We start from the raw sequence: 22,864 nt of genomic DNA on the forward strand, positions 1-22,864 counted from the left end.
TTCCTTTAGTGACCCTTTAAGTAGTTTAGCCCTAAAACATATAAACTTAAAAGCAAGAATGCAATATATTGCAGCTTAGCAATTCTTAGATGTGGCCGTGTGGGTTATTTATTTTTAACACTTTTTGTCCTTTTTTTTTTTAATTGGAGCTTTTTTTTCGCCCTTTTACTGCAAAAACGCTAACGCTACTAAAACATTGCTTAACCACTTAACGCCCGCCGCACGCCTATTTACATCCACAGAATGGCACGTACAGGCAGATGGGCGTATATATACGTCCCTGCCTTCTAGCGGGTCGGGGGTCCGATCGGGACCCCCTCCGCTGCGTGCGGCTTACCTCGGGGAGCGATCCGGGACGACGGCGCGGCTATTTGTTTCTAGCCGCCCCGTCGCGATCGCTCCCCGGAGCTGAAGAACGGGGAGAGCCGTATGTAAACACGGCTTCCCCGTGCTTCACTGTGGCGGCTGCATCGATCGAGTCATCCCTTTTATAGGGGGACACAATCGATGACGTCACACCTACAGCCACACCCCCCTACAGTTGTAAACACACACTAGGTGAACCCTAACTCCTACAGCGCCCCCTGTGGTTAACTCCCAAACTGCAACTGTCATTTTTACAATAAACAATGCAATTTAAATGCATTTTTTGCTGTGAAAATGACAATGGTCCCAAAAATGTGTCAAAATTGTCCCAAGTGTCCGCCATAATGTCACAGTCACGAAAAAAAAAAAATTGCAGATCGCCGCTAATAGTAGTAAAAAAAAAAATTAATTAATAAAAATGCAATAAAACTATCCCCTATTTTGTAAACGCTATAAGTTTTGCGCAAACCAATCGATAAACACTTATTGCGATTTTTTTTACCAAAAATAGGTAGAAGAATACGGATCGGCCTAAAATGAGGAAAAACATTTTTTTTTATATATGTATTTGGGGGATATTTATTATAGCAAAAAGTAAAAAATATTGCATTTTTTTCAAAATTGTCGCTCTATTTTTGTTTATAGCGCAAAAAATAAAAACCGCAGAGGTGATCAAATACCACCAAAAGAAAGCTCTATTTGTGAGGAAAAAAGGACGCCAATTTTGTTTGGGAGCCACGTCGCACGACCGCGCAATTGTCTGTTAAAGCGACGCAGTGCCGAATCGCAAAACCTGGCCTGGGCATTTTGCAACAAAATGGTCTGGGGCTTAAGTGGTTAAATGTTACTATAAAAAGCTATTACCAGTATTTTTTTTGTTTTTTTTTGGGGCTTAAAAAAAACAATAGCGCGCATGGAGCCCAACGGTCAGCACAGGGAGGTATCGGCTGTGAAAATATTTGGCAGAATCGAAAGGTATTTTTTGTACTTGTGGAACAGGTATAACTAACGCATTTCAATGGTATATTATATCAATTGTATATGGAGATTACCAGAACAATAGGGACTAAATAAGAGACGTTCATTGTTGGGATTTACATACAGGACAGTAAAAATGGAGCAAGCTGAATGAGAGAATCATTCCAGACACAAGTTAAAATATAAATGCAATAAAAATCGGGATACAAATGATTTGATTTGATGTATATTATTAGAACAGCCGCTATATAAATGCAGTCTGTTAATGTTTGGCAGTAGACCTCGTCATTCGGGAACAGTCAATGGCCCATGTAAAAGGTGAGAAGTAAACAATGGGATTCAATAATATTTGGCTTTCTTTGTTCTCACGGTCAGATAGACCTAAGTTATGGTTTCAAGAGTGATGCCAGGACAGTGTGATCCTGGGAACAGAAGTCTTGGCAGAAATCAAGCATACTATATAACCAGTACACTATGTCCTGACATCAGAACAAGCCCTTATCATTTGCAGGAAATGCAGATGCATTTCTCTCCATGTCTCCAATTGGGAGAGATATATAGCCAGGGGGATATAAAGGCTCAACTTAGGGTTACCACCTGTCCGGGATTCACCTGGACAGTCCGGGTTTCAGTCCCCCTGTAACCCGGACACATTATTCAGACAGGAATGTAGCTCAGAACAGGGCCTGACAAGAGGGTGAGGGGGCACTATGCACCCCACATTACCATTAGAGGTCGACCGATATGGGTTTTTCTATGGCCGATATTTAGAAATGGGGGGGGGGGGGGATGGCCGATATACAATGTCGATTTTTGCGGCCGTAATTTGGGCAAATTTTTTTATTTCTTTTCCCCCCATTTTGTATAATTTAACAGTGGGCACATTTTAGGTTATCAAGGGACACTCTGATGGGCATATTTTATGTTAAGGGGCACTCTGATGGGCACAACAAAATGTGTCCATCAGTGTGCCTCTTAAAAAAATATGCTCATCAGTGCGCACATTAAAAATATACCCATCAGCATGCCCCTTAAAATAAAATGCGCCCATCAGAGTGCCCCATAACATAAAAAAGTGCCCATCAGCGTGACCTTTAACATATGCCCAGCAGTGTTCGTGTTGACAATTAATATGCCAATTAATAGTGATCAACGAACTAAAAAAAGGAAAATGCCACATACCGAGTAGAATGCAGGGGCGGATGCTGCAAGAATCAGATAAGGAGTCGGGAACTAGTAGCAGGGGGCGGGGCGCGCACTGGACGTCACGCCTCTACCTCACAAGGAGAGCCAGGAGAAGACCCGGGAACCAGGGGGCGGGGCACGCAAGTGACGTGGGAGACAGGCGTGGCCCCTACTCGCAATGTGAGCAATGAGTGGACCGCGAGCTGCAGGGGGCGGGGGAAGGAACGTGACGTCACGCCCCTACTCACCGCCGTACACGCTAGTAGACTTTCAGGACCTGCGGTGAGGAGCAGGGGCCATACATCAATGCGGGAGCGGGGTCACTGGTGACTGGTCAGTACAGTACTGCAGGGCAGGCGGCCATGCGGGCCGGATATTGTAGCCGTAAATCGGCCGATTTTTTCACAATAATCGGCTGATGCCGATATCACAAAAACGGCCAAATATCGGCCGATATATCGGTCGACCTCTAATTACCATTTCTATATTGTTTGGGTTTGGCTTGAAGAAAAAGTGGCAACCCTAGCTCAACCAGCATTGGCAGCGGTAAACCACACACGAGCACCCAGGAATACCCCAAGCAGGTTTGGCAGCAAGGCAGCAAAAACAATTATAACACAGGAGGGATCTGTATAGCAAGTCCATAGCATGAAACAAACACAACATCGGCCCATCGAAGCCACCAACTGGTGAATTTTAAAAGGGTGCCACCTTAATGGGTTCCACAAACCAGCACCTCCTGTATCTCATGTTTTTATCAGAAGTCAGCCTTTCCGCAGTGACAGAACAAGACAGCCCTGAGCATCAGTCAGCCCACATATTAACATCTGATAACAGTGGAGACCAATAATGAGGTCTGGATATCTGGCAAGACGTGGACCTAGAAATGGAGGCCCTATCCTTCCAAAAGCTCTACAAAGTTACTGGGCTCCAGAATTCAGAATCAAGCTTTTTTTTAAAAAAAAGTTAAAGTGGAGTTTCCATCCCCAAATTTTTTTTTCATTATTGTGCTCATTAGACCTAAAAAAAAAAAAATTTTTTTTACTCATCTGGAAATGCCTGTTGCTATGCGGTCCCACGAAATCTGCCTTTGAAATCACCTAGGATTCTGACATCATCTCCCTCTAATGCTCCTGGGAAATGTGTGTCATCATTTCCCAGGATGCAGTGCGCTGTCCAATTATAACTCCCCATCCAAGACTTCCAGGAAGTAAGTGCTGGTAGGCTTCACAATGCCCACAAGCAAAATGACAACGGTGTGGACAGTTTTATAAACTACGGTATATGTTTTGAATATCTATGCGGATCGGCGGCGGATTGTAAAATAGTAAGTGACCGGATTTATATTATAAAAACACAGGATGAAAGGACATACATTTAAAAAATGCTAATTGTGGTTGGAACTCCGCTTTAAGCACTGGATTAAAAATTAAATAAAAAGACACCAACACCAGCACAGTTCCTCCCAAAGACACTAGCAATGGAGCCCAATAACTCCAATGATGGGGCACAATGAATCCAATGATGGGGCACAATTGCTCCCACTGACACCAATGATGGGGGATGGTTTACCCCCAGTGTGACATTCTGTACTCCCGATCACCACAATCCTGCCCCCTAAATCTGAAGAACAGTAAACTGGCCCTTTGTTTAGAAAGTTTGGAGACCCCTGTGATAGACCAACACAACGTGGCACATAATTAAAGTGGAAGGAAAATGATAAAATGTCTTTCAATTTTTTTTTTGCAAAGTGTGGCGTGCATTCGTATTTAGCCCCCTTTACTCGGATACCCCCAAATATAATCTAGTGGAACCAATTGCCTTTAGAAGTCACCCAATTAGTAAATAGAGTTCAACTGTGTGCAATTTAATCTCAGTATAAATATAGCTGTTCTGTGAAGCCCTCAGAGGTTTGTTGGAGAATCTTAGTGAACATACAGCATCATGAAGGCCAAGGAACACACCAGACAGGTCAGGGATAAAGTTGTGGAGAAGTTTCAGGCTCAGTTCACACTGGAACCGGTTGCGGATCGCGCAGGAACGCTGTGCGTCCCCATTCTCCGGTTCAGGGCCGAATCTGTGCCTGAATTCAGCCCTGAAACAGAGCTCTGCTGCCGCCTCAGAGATATGTGAACCAGCTCCATAGAGAGGCGGTCACATTCTTCTGCTATGCGAATTGGATGCGTGGAAAGCTGCATCCAATTTGCATAGGTGTGAACCCAGCCTAAAGCAGGGTTAGGTTATAAAAACATATCCCAAGCTTTGAACATCTCACAGAGCACTGTTCAATCCATCATCTGAAAATGGGAAAGAGTGTGGCACATTGCAAACCTACCAAGACATGGCCGCCCACCTAAACTGACAGGCCGGGCAAGGAGAGCAGTCATCAGAGAAGCAACCCAGAGCTACAATGGAATGGTTCAGATCAGGGGTCTCCAAACTGCGGCCCGAGGGCCAGATGTGACCCTTTCTAGCTTCTATCCGACCCTTGGGGCACTATTCCTTCCACTGATATGAGGCACCATTCCTCCAACTGACAGCAACAATGGGGCACTCTTTCTTCCATCGATACCAATGATGGGATACTATTCCTCCTACTAATAGGGGCACTACCCCTCCTATTGACCACCAATCCTGAGGCCATATTTATTCTCAATGATGCCGATTTTTTTTTGCCCCTGCTGGCCACAATCCGGCCCTCCTAAAGTGTTTTCACTCTCTAGATACTGTATGAAAAAGAGACATACCCAAAAAGTCTTGCAGCTGTAATCGACCTCCCCCTCCTCTCCACGGCGCCGGCATTCTGACTGTGGTTTCACAGCTGGGCATGCACTGCGCATGTGTGCGCCTCGCTGCATGCTGTGATTTGTTGGGCAATCTTCTGGGACCTATGACGTGTCCCAGAAGATCGCACGTAGGGAGGGGAAGAGGTGAACCTTCTTTCGGCACCGCGGAGCCCTGGGAGGAAGTGGGAGCCGGATTCCTCTAAAAAGACGGCATCTGCCCCCCCCCCTCAAAAAATGACATGTCAAATGTGCCATGTGAGGGGGGGTCACCTTCATTTAACCACTTAAGGACCACCTCCTGCACATTTACGTCGGCAGAATGGCACGGCTGGGCACATGCACGTACCAGGTACGTCCTGTGCTAGTACCCAGTCGCGGTCCGAAGCTCCGGGACGCCGGCGCGTGCCCGTGACCTGGTCCGAAGCTCCGTGACCGGGACCTGATCACCGCTGGAGTCCCGCGATCGGTCCCCGGAACTGAAGAACGGGGAGAGCTGCATGTAAAACACGGCTTCCCCGTTCTTCACTGTGGCGGCGGCATCAATCGTGTGATCCCTTTTATAGGGATACACAATGATGTCACACCTACAGTCACACCCCCCTACAGTTAGAAACAGACATGAGGTCATACGTAACCCCTTCAGCGCCCCCTTGTGGTTAACTCCCAAACTGCAATTGTCATTTTCACAATAAACAATGCAATTTAAATGCATTTTTTGCTGTGAAAATTACAATGGTCCCAAAAATGTGTCAAAATTGTCCGCCATAATGTCGCAGTCACGAAAAAAAAAAAAAAAAATAATAAATCACTGATCGCCGCAATTAGTAGTAAAATAATAAAAATGCAATAAAACTATCCCCTATTTTGTAAATGCTATAAATTTTGCGCAAACCAACCGATAAACGCTTATTGCGTTTTTTTTTTACCAAAAATAGGTAAAAGAATACGTATCGGCTTAAACGAAGGAAAAAAAATGTTTTTTTATATATTTTTGGGGGATATTATAGCAAATATTGATTTTTTTTTTCAAAATTGTCGCTCTATTTTTGTTTTTAACGCAAAAAATAAAAACTGCAGAGGTGATCAAATGCCACCAAAAGAAAGCTCTATTTGTGGGGGGGGGAAAAAGACGCCAATTTTGTTTGGGAGCCACGTCGCACGACCGCGCAAATTGTCTGTTAAAGCGACACAGTGCCGAACCGCTAAACCTGGCCGGGTCCTTTAGCTGCCTAAAGGTCTGGGTCTTATGTGGTTAAAGCGGAAGTTTCATTTTTAGGTGGAACTCCACCTTAAGGATGAGTTCATCTTTTGAAACATGGTCCAGCCAGTGTAGCTTAGCTACGCTGGGAATGCTTGCTGTGTTGAGCCGGTGAAACTACGTTGGCACCTTTACTAGAATTAGCATACAGAGATGTCAAGAAAAGCTTCTTGAAGCCAGAATAAATTTGAAAGCCACAGCAAAAGGTAAATAGGTTTTCACCTCACCTGGGGCCAGGTAACCAAGGAAAACCCAGTGCAGATTGACCTTTTCATTATTGAATAAGCCTCCAAGTACTGGGGGCCAGATCCACAAAAGGGATACGACGGCGTATCTACTGATGTATCCCTGTTTCTATCTATGGAACTGATCCACAGAATCAGTTTCTCATAGATAGGCAGAAGATCCGAAGATCCGACATGTGTAAGGGACTTACACTGTCGGATCTTAGGATGCAGTACCGCAGCCGCCGCTGGGGGCATTTCTCGTCGGAATGCCGCTTCAGGTATGCAAATTAGCACTTACGGAGATCCACAAAGCTTTTACGCTTTGTTTTTTCTCCGTAAGTATTAGTTTGCCGTCGCAATATTAGGGCTACTTTTACAAGGCCTAAACTGTTTAGGCCTTGTAAAAGTAGACCCTTCTATCCCGCATCGCTGTTTTTTAAATTTTTTTTTTTCCCGCCGCAACTCGTATTTTTTTTTTTACGCCCGTCGCGATTCTCAAAACCCGGCGCAACGTAAAACCACGCAAAGCACGTCGGGAAAATGACGTCGTGAGCATGCGCAGTACGTCCGGCGCGGGAGCGAGCCTAATTTAAATGGGACTCGCCCCATTAAATTAGGAACGCCTTGCGCCGGACGGATTTAAGTTACACCGCTCAAAATTTCTAGGTAAGTGCTTTGTGGATCGGGCACTTAGGTAGAAATTTTCCGGCGGTGTAACTTAAATTGAAAAAGTTACATTGCGCCGGGTTTTTGAAGAAATAACCAAGCATTGTGTTTCTAATACACAACAATGGATCCGAGGATCAGCTTTGAGATTTTGTTACAGATTTTCAGCTTTTCTGATCATTTCCAATCACATTGTCTCAATAAGATATTTCTTGCCATGGTTATTTCTGACATGACTCTGTACATGAGGAAATGATAGGTGATGGTTCAGACACTTTTCATGGTGCGATTTCCTGGTGATACAACATGTTTCCTGCCCGCGTACCACTGGCACATACCCAAACATAGCAACACTTCTGTACAACCACCAAAATAGTAAAAGCTAGACATTTTTGCAGATTGGAAGGGTTAAAAAAAAGTCATTAACCACTTAACACAAGAACAGTAAACATAAGCACAGTACAGGCTAGATAATGATATGAACCGTACATAACAGGAAGGTCTGTGTCAGTGGTCTAACAGACACTGCGACTCCTTGATAATCCAACCGCCATCAGTCTCTCAATGTATTCTTATCTGACTCAGCTGAAGTGACAAAGAGGAGTACTGCAGGGATTGGTTGGAAGAAACCTCAATGCATGGTTAAAAAAAAAAAAACACAGAAATGCACTCAAAATACTTCAATCATGGAAGGTCTAGATAAAAGCTTAAGAGAGATGTATGGATTTTTGTTTTTTTAAGATTTATACTTACCTAGGTGGATGCAGCATCAGTCAGATTCTGCGTCTATCCTCCAACAACGAGCAATCAAACTTAGCCGATCGCTCAGTTCTCATAGCTTTGTGAGCAAAGAGCTGCTGACTGAGTCACCGGCTCTCTGCTCCCTCCTCGCTCAGTGGAGCGATGGGCTATGGAAAGGGTGGGAGGGTCCGGCTCAGGCTCTCAGCGGCTCGCTGGGCCAAATATCGGTTCAGGCATGTGGACTCATCCTGACTCCATTCTCACGATCTTGCCAGAGCCTGGACCGGCTCTGTGACATCAGCAGACAGCGGACTTCAGCCTGGTGTCTGCTGAAAACGGGGTAAAACAGGAGTGCAGAGCGATCCACAGGAGAAGTAAAGCCATACAAACTTAGGCTGTACTTCTCCTTTAAAGCAGCATTAAAGGGTTTGTAAAGGAATTTTTTTTTTTTTTTTTTAATCTTAATAGCTTCCTTTACCTTAATGCAGTGCTGTTTTCATGTCCTCATTGTCCGTTTTGGCTCTCAAGTTGCTGTAATTCTTCTCTGATCTCCACACTTCCTGGTTGCAGGGGCGTCATTAGGGGTGGGCTGAGAGGGCTGGAGCCCCGAATGGCCAGCTGAAAAGCCCCGAGTCTCGGGCATGCCAAACTCAATTAGTAGCCCCGAGCGCCGCCAAGCAGGGACCATTCTTTTTCCGACTGTGCCCGAAGACACAGCAACCTGCAGCGCGCCTATGATGGACATCCCACTGGTCCAATCCGGGACCGCGGGACAAGTGACGTCCATCATAGGCGCTGCAAGCTCAGAAGGCTGGAATTACAATGCTGCCCGGTGCGCCATGTCGATCGGTTCAGCAGCTCTCCTCCTCGGCTGCATCTGTATGACAGGGTGACCTCAGGCACATTGGCACCCCACATCCCAGCTCCCAGCTCCATGCTTCATTCAGCGGCTCTCCTTTCCTCCTCGGTTCCTGAGTCCTGATCCTCCCTCGAGTCCTCTGGCTGCACCTCTATCACGGCTGAGGTAGGGTAGTCAGGCCAGGGTAGTCAGGTCAGGCCAGGGTAGTCAGGTCAGGCCAGGGTAGTCAGGTCAGGCCAGGGTAGTCAGGTCAGGCCAGGGTAGTCAGGTCAGGCCAGGGTAGTCAGGTCAGGCCAGGGTAGTCAGGTCAGGCCAGGGTAGTCAGGTCAGGCCAGGGTAGTCAGGTCAGGCCAGGGTAGTCAGGTCAGGCCAGGGTAGTCAGGTCAGGCCAGGGTAGTCAGGTCAGGCCAGGGTAGTCAGGTCAGGTCAGGGTAGTCAGGTCAGGCCAGGGTAGTCAGGTCAGGTCAGGGTAGTGTAGGGTAGTCAGGTCAGTGTGTTAGTGTATGCAGGTTATGTCAGTGTGTGTGTACTAACACACACACACTCACGTAGGTCAGGGTATGTGTATCAGGTAGGACACCCTGCGCCACTCCACCGACGGCGCCCGCATCCCCCCCCCCCGGGCCGGCTTGGCTGGTGTTTTTGGCACTTAGCAATGCCCCTGCCTGTTTGTCTGTTTCCTGATAATTACAGTACTGGGAGCTTTTTCTCTGTGGTCACTAACTTCAAGGAGGTGTGATTACTGTGTGTCTAAAACCCCTCAGCACCAATCGGTTTCGTTTTCCAAACCATCACTGCCCTGTATTGGCTCTGTGGCTCTGTACAGCAGAGAGGCAGGAAACAACATGCAAAAACAAAACTAGAAACTACAGGTACATTATATGATTGATTTTTATCCATTTTTAATCGTTTTTAAAAGGAATCAGTTAACTATTATGTCTCTATACCCTGTAAACAGTCATTTCAGTAAAAAAATAAATATTATTTACAACTCCTTTAAACCCAAAAACTAAAACGCGATCTCTAGTCAGCTCAAGACCCCTCAAATTAAAAAAAAAATATTAAAATAAAAAGGGGATCATGTGTACCAGGCTTTAGGGTGTCTCTGTTCTGGATGGAGGAGCAAAGGACACCTTTTGACAGCTGCATTTGGGGAGTATAATATGTGATAGTAAAGTCCATCTAAATCCTTTTGTAAGAAAATAAAGCCAAACTTAAGCCAACACTTTTTTAGCAGTTACAGCTAACAGTTAATTTTTTCCTTTTTAGAATTACATTTTTATATAAATAAAAACTGACCACTGTAAGAAACCCTCTCAGTGTAAGCCCTGGTTCACACTGGGTACGATTTGGAACGATTTGAGATGCGATTTGACATGTCAAATCGCATCTCAAATCGGCGGCAATTGTCGGCAATGGCACTGTCCTAATCAGTGCGACGCCGCATCTGCGATTTCAAAAAGTAGTTCCTGTACTACTTTTTGCGATTTCGGGCCGCGATTTACATTAAATTGCGGCTGAAATCGCGGCAAAATGGCGGCCGCGAAATCGCGGTAAAATCGCGCATTTTACCGCGATTTTTAATTCGCAGCAGTGTGAACCTAGGCTTAAATGTTTTTTTTCTCAACCCTCTCACTGTCACTTTTTCTGAATAGTTTGGTCTGTTAAGTGCTTGTAAACCCTGTTACACCATTTGTACTTACAGGTAAACCTATAATAAGGCTTATCTGTAGGTAGTGTAAATATCTCCTAAACCTCTACGGTTTAAGAGATATTTATTATATATACAAAATTTAAAGTCCTGAGCTACTAGCCAGGCCCCAAGGCGTACTCGCCACCAGTTGCCCCGCCAACCCCTACCATGTCCCGCCCCCTAATCCCGCCCCTAGACACGCCCTCATAAATCTCATGAAATGACACTTAAATGTTTTATGCAGAATTAAGTTATAAAAATAAATATTAACTACAACTTTATCCGTGCCCAAAAATGAAGCCTGCCCATGTCTACCAATGCAGCATGTGTCCCCAGTGCAGCAAAATGTCCCCACTTTGCAGCCAGAGTCCCCCCCAATTGTCCCCAATTGCAGCCTACCTGTGTTGGGTAGGAGAGGAGTCAGAGCCAGAGCCTGGTTGTTCGAACCGTGGGGAACAGAACAGCTTTCAATTCAATAGCGGTGTTCCCCGCCGCGCGCATCATATACAGCCCCTCCCCCCCTTGTCCGGGAAACTTTGATAGACAGATCACCCATCCAATCCTGGGATGGGTGATCTGTCTATCAAAGTGCCCGGACAAGGGGGGGAGGGGTTGTATATGACGCGCGTGGCGGGGTACACAGCTATTGCTTGGAAAGCTGTTATGTTCCCCGCACTCTGAACAACCAGGCGGCGGGCAGGGACAGCGGCGACTCTCCTCTCCTTGCTCGCACCCCCTGCTCCCAGGCAGCCCACACTCGCCAGTGTAAACTTTGAGGCGGATATATATATTATATATAAAAATCAGACGGTCGGTTGGCCAACAATCGTACGGTGTATACGAGGCTTTATGCTCAGTTCACACTTTATGCTCGGTTCACTGTGTGAACCGAGCATAAAGCCTCGTATACACGGTACGATTGTTGGCCAACCGAGCGTCTGATTTTTGTCAAAAGGGCGTGTGCCAGGATTTTGTCTTGCATACTACCAGTACACAGTTGTGCCACAAACACGAGCATAGTGGGATTTCAGCCCTCCTGTCCCATAACCAAAACAGAAAGTGAAAGAAAATCCCGCCAAAGTGAGGAATTCCCCAGTCATCATCAGAACCAATGTTCCCATTGGGAGGTTCCTGCTTTACTCGTGTTCTGTTGACAACCCAAAATTTGGGATTTCTGTCACTTCCACTTTAACAGTAAAGAGGACAAATAGAAAAGCTGAATGTCCCCAACAGGGACACAGACAGCAATAAAAACTGACAGGGGTTCTAAGCTCTCTCCAGTCCAGCCAAAACAAACAAAAAAAAGTTTTGCCATTAGTAAGCTGCGATATATATACTGAATATTTGTTTTGGGGTTTATTAGTCAATAGTCAGCCTTACACCCCTCTTACTGAGATTGATCAGGTCCCATGGAAAGTTGTTTAGTTGCCTTCAATCACCTATATAATCAAACTGCGTTTTTTTAGCATATTTATAGCTCTGTCTTTCTATGCCCATCTATAATCATAAGCATTAAATAATAATCCTGAGGTTTACTGTACAATTAACAAATGGATAACTGAAAGCCAATGGCATTTGGTCACATGGTTGTGGAATTCATACCCCAGACAGCTCCTCTGTATTCCTCCCATATTACAAACCAGCCAGTGCTAACCTATTCCCACACCAAAACCCTGTGATTCAAACAGGCTGACGTCAATGGCTTACAGCGTTCTATTCCTGTACAAGGAAAATGTAGATTAAAAAAAAAATAGCAGCAACTATGAGAGAGTATATTACACACCAACAAAGAAATGGCATAAAATAAACTAAAACAGGAGGAAACGATGTAAATTTGGTTACGCTTAGGGCTTGTATACACCAGATGCAGACAAATGTTTTTATAAAGGCAGTACGGATGTACATGTAAAAAAAAAACACACACAACATATAAAAAATCTCTTCTTTTGCTGAGTTTTATTTACATCTTTTTGGGGGATATTTATTATAGCAAAAAGTAAAAAAATATTACATTTTTTCAAAATTGTCGCTCTATTTTGTTTATAGCACAAAAAATAAAAACAACGCAGAGGTGATCAAATGCCACCAAAAGAAAGCTCTATTTGTGGGGAAAAAAGGACACCAATTATATTTAAATAATGCAAGTGTGATTGGATTACCGATTCCCAGAACTCAGATTGTTGGCATCCTCTGCATCAAATTTTTTTATTTTTGGTGTGATACTCTCAAAGGGGAAATCACGTCTCAGGCTGGGTTCACACTACTACACTACTTTCATCCTACTTTGCTCTGCTACATTGGTCCTACACTGATCCTACATTGGTCCTACATCGGTCCTACTTTCATGAACAGGATACTACTTTGATCCGACTTTGTGACAGTCTGACTTGTTCTTTGACCAATCAAAACAATCCCAGGGTGGGATAAATTCCTTTTACTGCTGCTGTAATCACAAGTCGGATGTCAAAAGTCGGATGGTTAGGACAAGGCTCCTACTTTGGTCCGACTTCAATGATATTCAATGGGTTGAAGTAGGATCAATGTAGGACCAAAGTAGTGCAGGGAGCATTTTCAAAGTCGGACCGACTTGTGTAGGACCAGTTAAGATGGCTCTCATAGGGAAACATTGATTTTCACACGTCATGCTACATGAGCTCCCAATGTAGGACCGTTGTCGGACAAGTGTGAACCCAGCCTAAAGAATGCAGACATTTCTCTCCTTAGAGCCCTGCAGGTGCAGCAGCTGACTGATAATTAGAAAACCACTCCCATACAGATTACTTTGCACATGGACACAGAGAAAAAGCCAGCTATTCCTTAACTACTTCAGATCCACGCTATAGCTATAAGATGGCTACAGCACAGACCTAATTTGTCGGGAGGTGTCCATGGCATTCCCTATCATTGGGAACAACCATCAGTGACGTGTCACGGCAAGCCACATCTCCTAACAGTTACAAGCACTCCCTAGGACACACTTAACCCCTTCAGCACCCCCTACAGGTTAACCCCTTCACTGCCAGTGTAATTTTTACAGTAATCAGTGCATTTTTATAGCACTGATCGCTGTAAAAATGACAATGGTCCCAAAATGGTGTCAAAAGTGTCCGATGTGTCTGCCATGTCGTGGTCACGATTAAAAATAAATAAATAAATGAATAAATAAAACCGCTGATTGCTGATTACTAGTAAAAAAAAAAAATTGTGTTATAAAAATGCCACAAATCTGTCCTCCATGTTGTAGATGCTATAACTTTTGCGCAAACCAATCAATAAACGATTATTGCGTTTTTTTTTTTTTACCAAAAATACATACAAGAACACGTATTGGTCTAAACTTAGGGTGTTACAAGGAGGAAAAAAAAAAAAGAAGAAGGATTCAATGAAAATAGATTACTGGGCCATTATATAGGGGATGTGTATGGATTATTATTTAAAGAATAAGAATATTGTTTACGGTCACTTTAGGCCGCAAGTAGGGTTGCCACCTCATCCCTTTAAAACAGAACACATATGAACTACACAGGTTCTGTGGCTGATTTAATGCAGGTAAGGCACCAAATGAGTCTAATTACCACCTTAATTAGACACAGAACCTGTGTAATTAATATGGGTTCTGTTTTAAAGGGATGAGGTGGCAACCCTAGCCGCAAGTAACCATTTTCCTTTTTGGCCCTTGTCACCAACTTTTTTTTATTTATATATATATATATATATATATATATATATATATATATATATATATATATATATATATATATATATATATATATATATATATATATATATATATATATATATATATATATATATATATATATATATTATATATATATATATATATATATATATTTTTTTTTTTTTTTTTCAGAAAAGAAGGGTGATCAACCATTTACAGTGAGGGGAAAAAGTATTTGATCCCCTGCTGATTTTGTACGTTTGCCCACTGACAAAGAAATGATCAGTCTATAATTTTAACGGTAGGTTTATTTTAACAGTGAGAAACAGAAAAATAATATCTAGAAAATTGCATTTCAAATAAAATTGATTTGCATTTTGATGAGTGAAATAAGTATTTGATCCCCTATCAAAAATCAGAAAGATTTCTGGCTCCCAGGTGTCATCTATACAGGTAACGAGCCGAGATTAGGAGCAGTCTTAGGGCCGTTTCACAGGTTCAGGTCCGCCTGTCAGTTTTTTAGGCGGACCTGAACGGGTGCCCCGTGCACCTCTATGGAGTCGCGGATGTCAGCGGTGACATGCCCGCTGACATTTCCATCCATCTGGCGGATCGGACGATAACAGACTCTACGGTCCATCGTCATCCGATCCCCCATAGGGGAGAGCGGCGCTCTGACAGGTCGATCCCTGCACAATGTGCAGAGACCGACCTGTCAACTGCCTGCTCAGCGGAGCGATCACTGCTGAGCTAAAGTTGAGCCCGTACACGGACAGCCCAGTGTGAAAGGGCCCTTAAAAAGGAGTGCTCCTAATCTCAGCGTGTTAGCTGTATAAAAGACACCTGTCCACAGAAGCAATCAGATTCCAATTTCTCCACCATGGCCAAGACTAAAGAGCTGTCTAAGGATGTCGAGGACACGATTGTAGACCTACACAAAGCTGGAATGGGCTACAAGACCATCGCCAAGCAGCTTGGTGAGAGGGTGACAACAGTTGGTGCGATTATTCGCAAATGGAAGAAACACAAAATAACTGTCAATCTCCCTCAGTCTGGGGCTCCATGCAAGATCGCACCTCGTGGAGTTTCAATGATCAGGAGAACGGCGAGGAATCACCCAGAACTACACAGGAGAATCTTGTCAATGATCTGAAGGCAGCTGGGACCATAGTCACCAAGACAAAATTTGTTAATACACCAAGCTGTGAATGACCGATATCCAGCAGTGCCCTCAAGGTCCCCCTGCTTAAGAAAGCACAAGTACAGGCCCGTCTGAAGTTTTCCAATGAACATCTGAATGATTCAGAGGAGAACTGGGTGAAAGTGTTGTGGTCAGATGAGACAAAAATCAAGCTATTTGGCATCAACTCAACTGGCCGTGGGGGGGGGGGGAGGGAGGAGGAAGAGGAGGGAGGAGGAGGAGGAGGAATGCTTCCTATGATCCCAAGAACACCATCTCAACTGTCAAACATTGAGGTGGAAACATTATGCTTTGGGGGTTTTTTTCTGCTAAGGGGACAGGACAATTTTACCACATCAAAAGTGACAATGGACGGGGCCAATCAAATCTTGGGTGAGAACCTCCTTCCCTCAGCCAGGGCATTAAAAAATGGGTCCAGGATGGGTATTCCAGCATGACAATGACGCCAAATAAACTGCCAAGGCAACACAGGAGTGGCTCAAGAAGCAGCACATTAAAGTCCTGGAGTGGCCTAACCAGTCTCCAGACCTTAATTATAGAAAATATGTGGAGGGAGCTGAAGGTTCGAGTTACCAAACGTCAGCCTTGCAATCTTAATGACTTGGAGAGGATCTGAAAAGAGGAGTGACCAACTACAAGAAACGTCTGACCTCTGTCAACAAGGGTTTTGCCACCAAGAACTAAGGGCCCTTTCACACTGGTGCGTTTTTGCCTCGTTTTCGCGGTAAAAATAGCGCTATTAAAACGCTCATAAAACGCTCCCCATGCCCCCTCCATTGAAATGAATTAAAAACTGCTGTAAAAACGCGGTAAAACACCGCGATTTTACCGCGTTTTTAATTCATTGCTACATTGCTGCCAAGTATTTTGACTTTTAACAGAAATATTGCAACTGCAGTTGAAAACAAAAAGAAGAAAAAAACCCACACACACACACACTTGCGTTTATACAATGAAAACAGCATGATGACAGGGTAACAAGTAACTTTCCCGAGTCACTGGGTGGGGAAGCCTGCCATCCAAATCAATACAGCATGACATGCTTTTCATGCCAGCATTTGTTATACAAATGATTGTAATATGATTTTTGCTTTACAAGATTTTGTTGAGAGGAAAAAAAAAAAGTGTCAGTTTTATATTAATCTTTTTCACTTTTCTTAACAGATTTTTTTTATAACAAAATTTTAAAATTAAAAAGAAAGAAAAAACAAAATGTAAACAAAACAAAAAAAAGCTCAAAAAACAAAACAAAAAGCAAACCGCTAGATCAAGTCTAGATATGATTCTTATTGCACATGTCCAGTAAGTATGCTTGTCTCATACCTGAGCAATTGCTAGGGATGTTGCAAATCACTGCAGTGGCTGATGATCTTCTGGGTCCTGAGAATAGAGAGGCAGGGCAGGGATGTCTTGATCCTGCCCTCTTCCATTCACAGAACGCTTTGTATTCATTGAAAAAAAAATACAAGGCATTCTGTGAATGGCAGTAATGCTGAATGAGCAACTTCCTGAGCTTACTATGCAGAAGGGAAGCCATATGCTCTGCACTACTGCCATTCACAGAACGCCCTGTATTCATTAAAAAAAAAAAATTTGTCCTGTGAATGGTGGCCGTGATGAGCAAGCAACCCGCTGCAGTCCCTGTTCAGAAGGAAAGCCACTCAGAACAAGACCTGGAAGATAGTGGCGATCACTCTAGTAACTGACTACTACAGGGACTTGCAACTTTCACAACAATCGCTCTAGTATGAGCTATGCATACTTACATTGGTCCAAGATGGATCAATTTAACTATGCAATCAAAATTTTGACCAGACTTAATTCTTAAGATCCATTCACATCCATGACAGCATAGCCAGGTACCTGACCCCACTACTCCATATTGCAGTGAAAGTGAGCACATGCAACGAATGTATAAAGTATTAACTGTGGCTACCGTAAAACCTTTTGCATTGCAATTCCTCACAAGAGGTCGCAGTGCACTTTCTGATGTGGCAATCCATAGGCCATATAGGCAGTAGAACAATTTAAAGAAAAAAAAGCAAGCCATAGAGCAGTGGTTCTCAACCTTTTAGTGCCGTGACCCTTTGATCAAATTTCCCAAGTTGTGGGATAAAATAAAATTATTTTCATAACGTGGGTTGGCAGCACCCAAGACAAGTAATTTGCGCCCCTAACCCATGGAAATTTTGCGCTTCCCGAGTCCCCTCCACTCATACAGCATTTAAACGTCATATGGTACATTTTAGGATGTACCACTCTTTGTTCTCCTTTCCATTTTATCTCTCGCTATCCTAATGTCTTCTACTCCCCATCCCTCTCTCTAGGCATTTTTTCTTGTTCGTTCCTTACCTTTTTCTTTCTTACTCCCCCTCTTTTCCTCTCCCTTCCATGTATTCTCTAAATTTTATTCCTTCTCTTACTCCTTGGTGGGAAAATGGGAAGAGTAGTGGGGGGAGTTCTGATCAGCCAACTTGGGTGCTCTTAATCAAGGTCATCTGCTGATCGGAGAACTGTAGTGGGGACTTAATGGCAACTACAGTATAACAACAGGTAGTGTTACCCACTATGTCTGACTTTGTGGTGTCCCGTAGCAGTGACACCTATGCTGAAATCAAGAGATAGGGTCTCCTCCAGCCCCTCCCACCTCACAATCCTCACCAGTCAGCTGATCTCTAGTCTCTGCCCCACAGCCATGTCGTGAACTGAATGGGTGGCTGCGAAGAGGCCAAAGTGGGCGGCCGTGGGCTCCAGGAACAGCACAGCTGGGTGGCCACAGGCTCCAGAGATAGGCCTGTTGGGCAGCCGCAAAAAGGCTGGGAGAGCGGTGCAGGCTTCAGGAACAGCCCAGGATTCCGTGACCCCTGTAAAATTGTCATTTGACCCCTGAGGGGGTCCCGACCCCCAGGTTGAGAACCACTGCCATAGAGGATGCAATTTTTGTTCCTGCAAGCACGGGTTTCAGGAAAGGAAATCGATCTGTGTTGATGTGGGAATCAGGCGATTTTTTTTGATGGGCGTTTCCTTCCCTTAGCGCTAAAAAACTGACCGGCTGGTTGTACTGAAGTCTATTGAAGTATAACCAGCCTTGTCCATAGACAGATTGAATCTCAGACACTCCCTGCTGAACCGGCCAAGATTCAATCCCTCCCTGGCCGGGTTAGAAAATGTAGTGAAAGTTGGTGATGCAAATACTTTGCTGCCTATTACGCTTCTGATGGCGCACTGATCAGAAAGCTGTACCAGAGGACATGGAGATCAAAGATGTCACCGCTCCTACATTCCATAGATTTGGGCTTACCCACCCCTCCTGCTGCTTCTTGATCATTCCCGACCCCTCACCAGTTAGTTCACCATTTATCCGGGAGGTGGGACTGACACGAGGCAACAAAGCCCTACTGCTCTATACGGCCGTATAGAGACACCACTCAAAACAAGGAGGAAAAAAATAAAAAATCAGCTGCAGAGAGAGACCACAAACCACTGGTGACAAATCCTTTCCTCTGCTTGATTTTTTGGACACTGCTTCCACAGTATAGGTCCTTTTAAAAGGTAATACAGACTTGGTCATGGACCTGCTGCTGCCTGTGATTTGATAATAGAGGAGCAGCAGCAGACTATTGAGGTCATCCCTGAGCTGTGCATAGCCTCCTTGATGTAGATTACTACCCCTTCGCCTAATTTGAATCCTGTTGTGCGGGGCAGTACAGAAGGCAAACATCAAGACAAACCAAGTTGAAGCAAAGCACAAACTAACTTGAAACTGACCTCAAGACTAGGTTGACATCTGTGCAGGTGGTTCTTGCTGCAGGTCCACACCATTCCCACAGCCGCAACCACCCACACAGAAGGCAGCTGGCTATGACTCAGGCCGTGCTGCGTTTTGTGAATGGTCCTGCAGCCTACTGGGACCCGTGACGTGTCCCAGAAGGTTGCGGGCCAGAACTCCAAAATTTCTCATACGTGAACAGAACTAATGATTTTCGTTTAACCACTTGTGGACCCGCCCACGGTATATATACTGTGGCAGGGAGGCTGCACTATGCCAGAACACATACCTAGTACGTGATGTGACACTTCGGGGTCTGGGGCGTGCACAGGCGCCGCCAGCGGCCCGCTCCGATCGAACACAGCAAAAGCCCAGAGATGGGTACCGCAGACTTGATGTCCTCTGGCACCCACCAATTGTTTAGAACACAGGCAGAACGGCAATCCGCCTAAGTAAACAAGGTAGATCACCGTTCTGTCAGTAAGGAAGGCATTGATCAATCCTGTGTCTCTGCAAAGCAGGAACACGGATCTATGCCTTCCCTTATTAAAAGCACCTCCCTTACAGTACAAAAGCACTGCCTAGGACAGGGATATGCAATTAGCGGACCTCCAGCTGTTGCAAAACTACAAGTCCCATCATGCCTCTGCCTCTGGGTGTCATGCTTGTGGCTGTCAGAGTCTTGCTATGCCTCATGGGATTTGTAGTTCTGCAACAGCTGGAGGTCCGCTAATTGCATATCCCCGGCCTAGGAACACATTTAACCGTTTGATTGCCCCTGATGTTAACCCCTTCCCATCCAGTGTACAGTGCATATTTTTAGCAATGATCACTGCATTAGTGTCACTGGTCCCCAAAAATTGTCAGTGTCCGATTTGTCTGCCGATATATCGCAGTCCCGCCATAAGTTGCTGATCACCAGCATAAGACCCCTTTCACACTGATACGCTTTTTATAGGCGATTAAGCGCTAAAAATAGCACCTGTAAAGTGCCTCTTATGCCAGAGTGCTTTCACGCTTTCCCACACTGGGGCGGTGCGCTTGTGGGACCAAAAAAAAAGTCCTGCAAGCAGCATCTTTGGGGCGGTTTGAGAGCAGTGTATACACCACTCCCAAAACGCCCTGCCCATTGAAATAAATGGGCAGTGCTGCTGCAGCACCTGCAAAGCACTTAACACGGACACTTAACCCTTTCTTCGGCAGCTAGCGGGGGTTAAAAGCGCCCCACTAGCGGCCGAAAAGCACTGCTATAACAAGCTGCGCTTTACCGCCAATGTACCCCCACCCAGTAAAAAAATAAAAAAAAAAAAAAAATATCCTATAGTTTGTAGACGCTAACCAATTAAATCTACGCTTAGAGATTTTTTTTTACCATAAATATATAGCAGAATACATATTGGTCTAAACTGATGAATAAAATTCGATTTTTTTATTGCATATGCTTAATAGCAGAAATTGTGTTTTTTTTTTTTTTTTTTTTTTAATTGTCTGCTTCTTTTGCTTATAGCGCAAAAAGTAGAAACTGCAGAGGTGATCAAATGCCACCAAAAGAAGGCGCCATTTGTGAGGAAAAGGGACATAAATAATTGTGTACAGTGTTGCATGTACATGCACTTGTCAGTACAGTAATGCAGTGCCATATTGCAAAAGAATGGCCTGGTCAGGAAGGGGGGGGGGTAAATCTTCCAGAGGGCACGTGGTTAATGTGTACAGATATGAAAGACTACACATGATCACAAACAATAAAACAAAATAAAGCCTTTGTTGTAGGAGAATTTTCTTGTATTAGTTCTATCCTCTGTTTTGACTTGCTGTGAAACATTGAGGAAAACTGGACGGTCGTTCGCCTGATTTTCTTTTACTCACCTTTACGCTGACAGCAGAAAATAAACAGCACCCAGACATGGAGTTTTTGGTTTAAGAAAATAGAACAATAAAATGATAAAACTAAAGAAACAGGGAAAAAAACACAACCCCAAGAAGGAGGCCATACCTTGCTCTGAGGAAACGCGCTCTTTTCTCCGTCTGAAGGCTCAGGTGGACACAGCGGTTCAGATCTCCTTATTCATTCCACATATCAGCGCCCAAAAATCTGAACTCCGAGTTGCTGGTGAAAAAAAAAGAAGAATCTATAATATAAAGAGCATCTGATCGTGTGCAGGAAGCACTGAGGCGCTCACAAAAGCCATTCTCACTGAAAAGTCCATCTAATTCCTCTCAGCTGTTTGTCATGTGGTCTTGCTGACTGATCAAATGATTTCCCTTTGACAAGCTTAGCAACACTGCCCATTATTCCTCCACCGTGTAACCTCCTCCATGAGCGCCGACGCCACAGGCTAACCAAACTCAAGTTTAAAGCAAAAAAAAAGAAGCGCAAATAATTTTTTTTCTCAAGAATGTGGGTGGGGACCAATTGCGTCATATTGAAGTTTTTAAAAACACACTAAACAACAACATTTAGTTGTTGTTTAGTAGTCCACAAAAAGCGTTTGACACTTTTCTAGCACATCGGCCCATTAGGATGTCCTGTATGCAGCAGCACATATATGTTGCTCGGTAAACATTCATGTGCCGACAGCGCACTCCCAGCGCAAAGGCCGCTCTTGACCTAGACTAAAGGTCGGTAGCCAGTGGCACCAGCTTTTGATCATGTGACCACTGTGGATTGCTGATCCTTGCCACCTCCCCTCCCCCGGGTGTTCCCAACTGTTCCATTCACATTTGTGAGACTTGTCATGCAATTTTGGACCCCCAACGTTGCATGACATGTTGCACTCAATAGGGTAGATTCACGTAGCTACGCTATCATTTACGGCGGCGCAGCGTAGTGTATTTACGCTACGCAACTTACAGGAGCAAGTGCTGTATTCACAAAGCACTTGCTCCGTAAGTCGCGGCGGCGTAGCGTAAATGGGGCCGGCGTAAGCGCGCGTAATTCAAATGGGGAAGGGGGCGTGTTTTATGGTAATATTTGATGACCATGACGCATGCGCCATCCGTGTACATATCCCAGTGTGCATTGCTTTCAAGTACGGCGTAACAACGTATTGGTTTCGACGTGAACGTAAATTACGTCCAGCCCTATTCGTGAAAGACTTACGCAAACGACGTAAATAATTCAAATTTCGAAGCGGGAACGACGTCCATACTTAACACTGGCTGCGCCTCCTAATAGCAGGAGCAGGCTTACGCCGAAAAAGCCTTAACGCAAACGACGTAAAAAAACGAACGCCGGGCGCACGTACGTTTGTGAATCGGCGTATCTAGGAAATTAGCATATTCTACGCCAACAACAACGGAAGCGCCCCTAGCGGCCAAAGTTATATTTCACACAATTTTACGCCGCCGCAATTAAGTTACGTCGGTGGAGTAAGCCTATTTTTTCAGCGTAACTGCCTTTGAGAATCGGCGTAACGCTATGCGGGCGCGGAATTCAAATTACAGCAGTGTATCTGG

At 44.5% G+C, this 22,864-nt stretch overlaps 1 protein-coding gene across 1 annotated transcript in view; it reads right to left on the reverse strand.

Annotated features, from left to right (window-relative positions):
* RAB27A (RAB27A, member RAS oncogene family) overlaps nucleotides 1-22,864 on the reverse strand; it is a 175,610-nt gene that overhangs the window by 108,150 nt on the left and 44,596 nt on the right. Inside the window, exon 2 of the mRNA XM_040342719.1 lies at nucleotides 21,402-21,515. The gene's annotated coding sequence lies outside the window, so the exon portion shown is untranslated. The remainder of the gene's footprint in view (nucleotides 1-21,401; nucleotides 21,516-22,864) is intronic.

Source organism: Rana temporaria, chromosome 3 (genome assembly GCF_905171775.1).
Source record: "Rana temporaria chromosome 3, aRanTem1.1, whole genome shotgun sequence".
Taxonomy (NCBI): domain Eukaryota; kingdom Metazoa; phylum Chordata; class Amphibia; order Anura; family Ranidae; genus Rana; species Rana temporaria.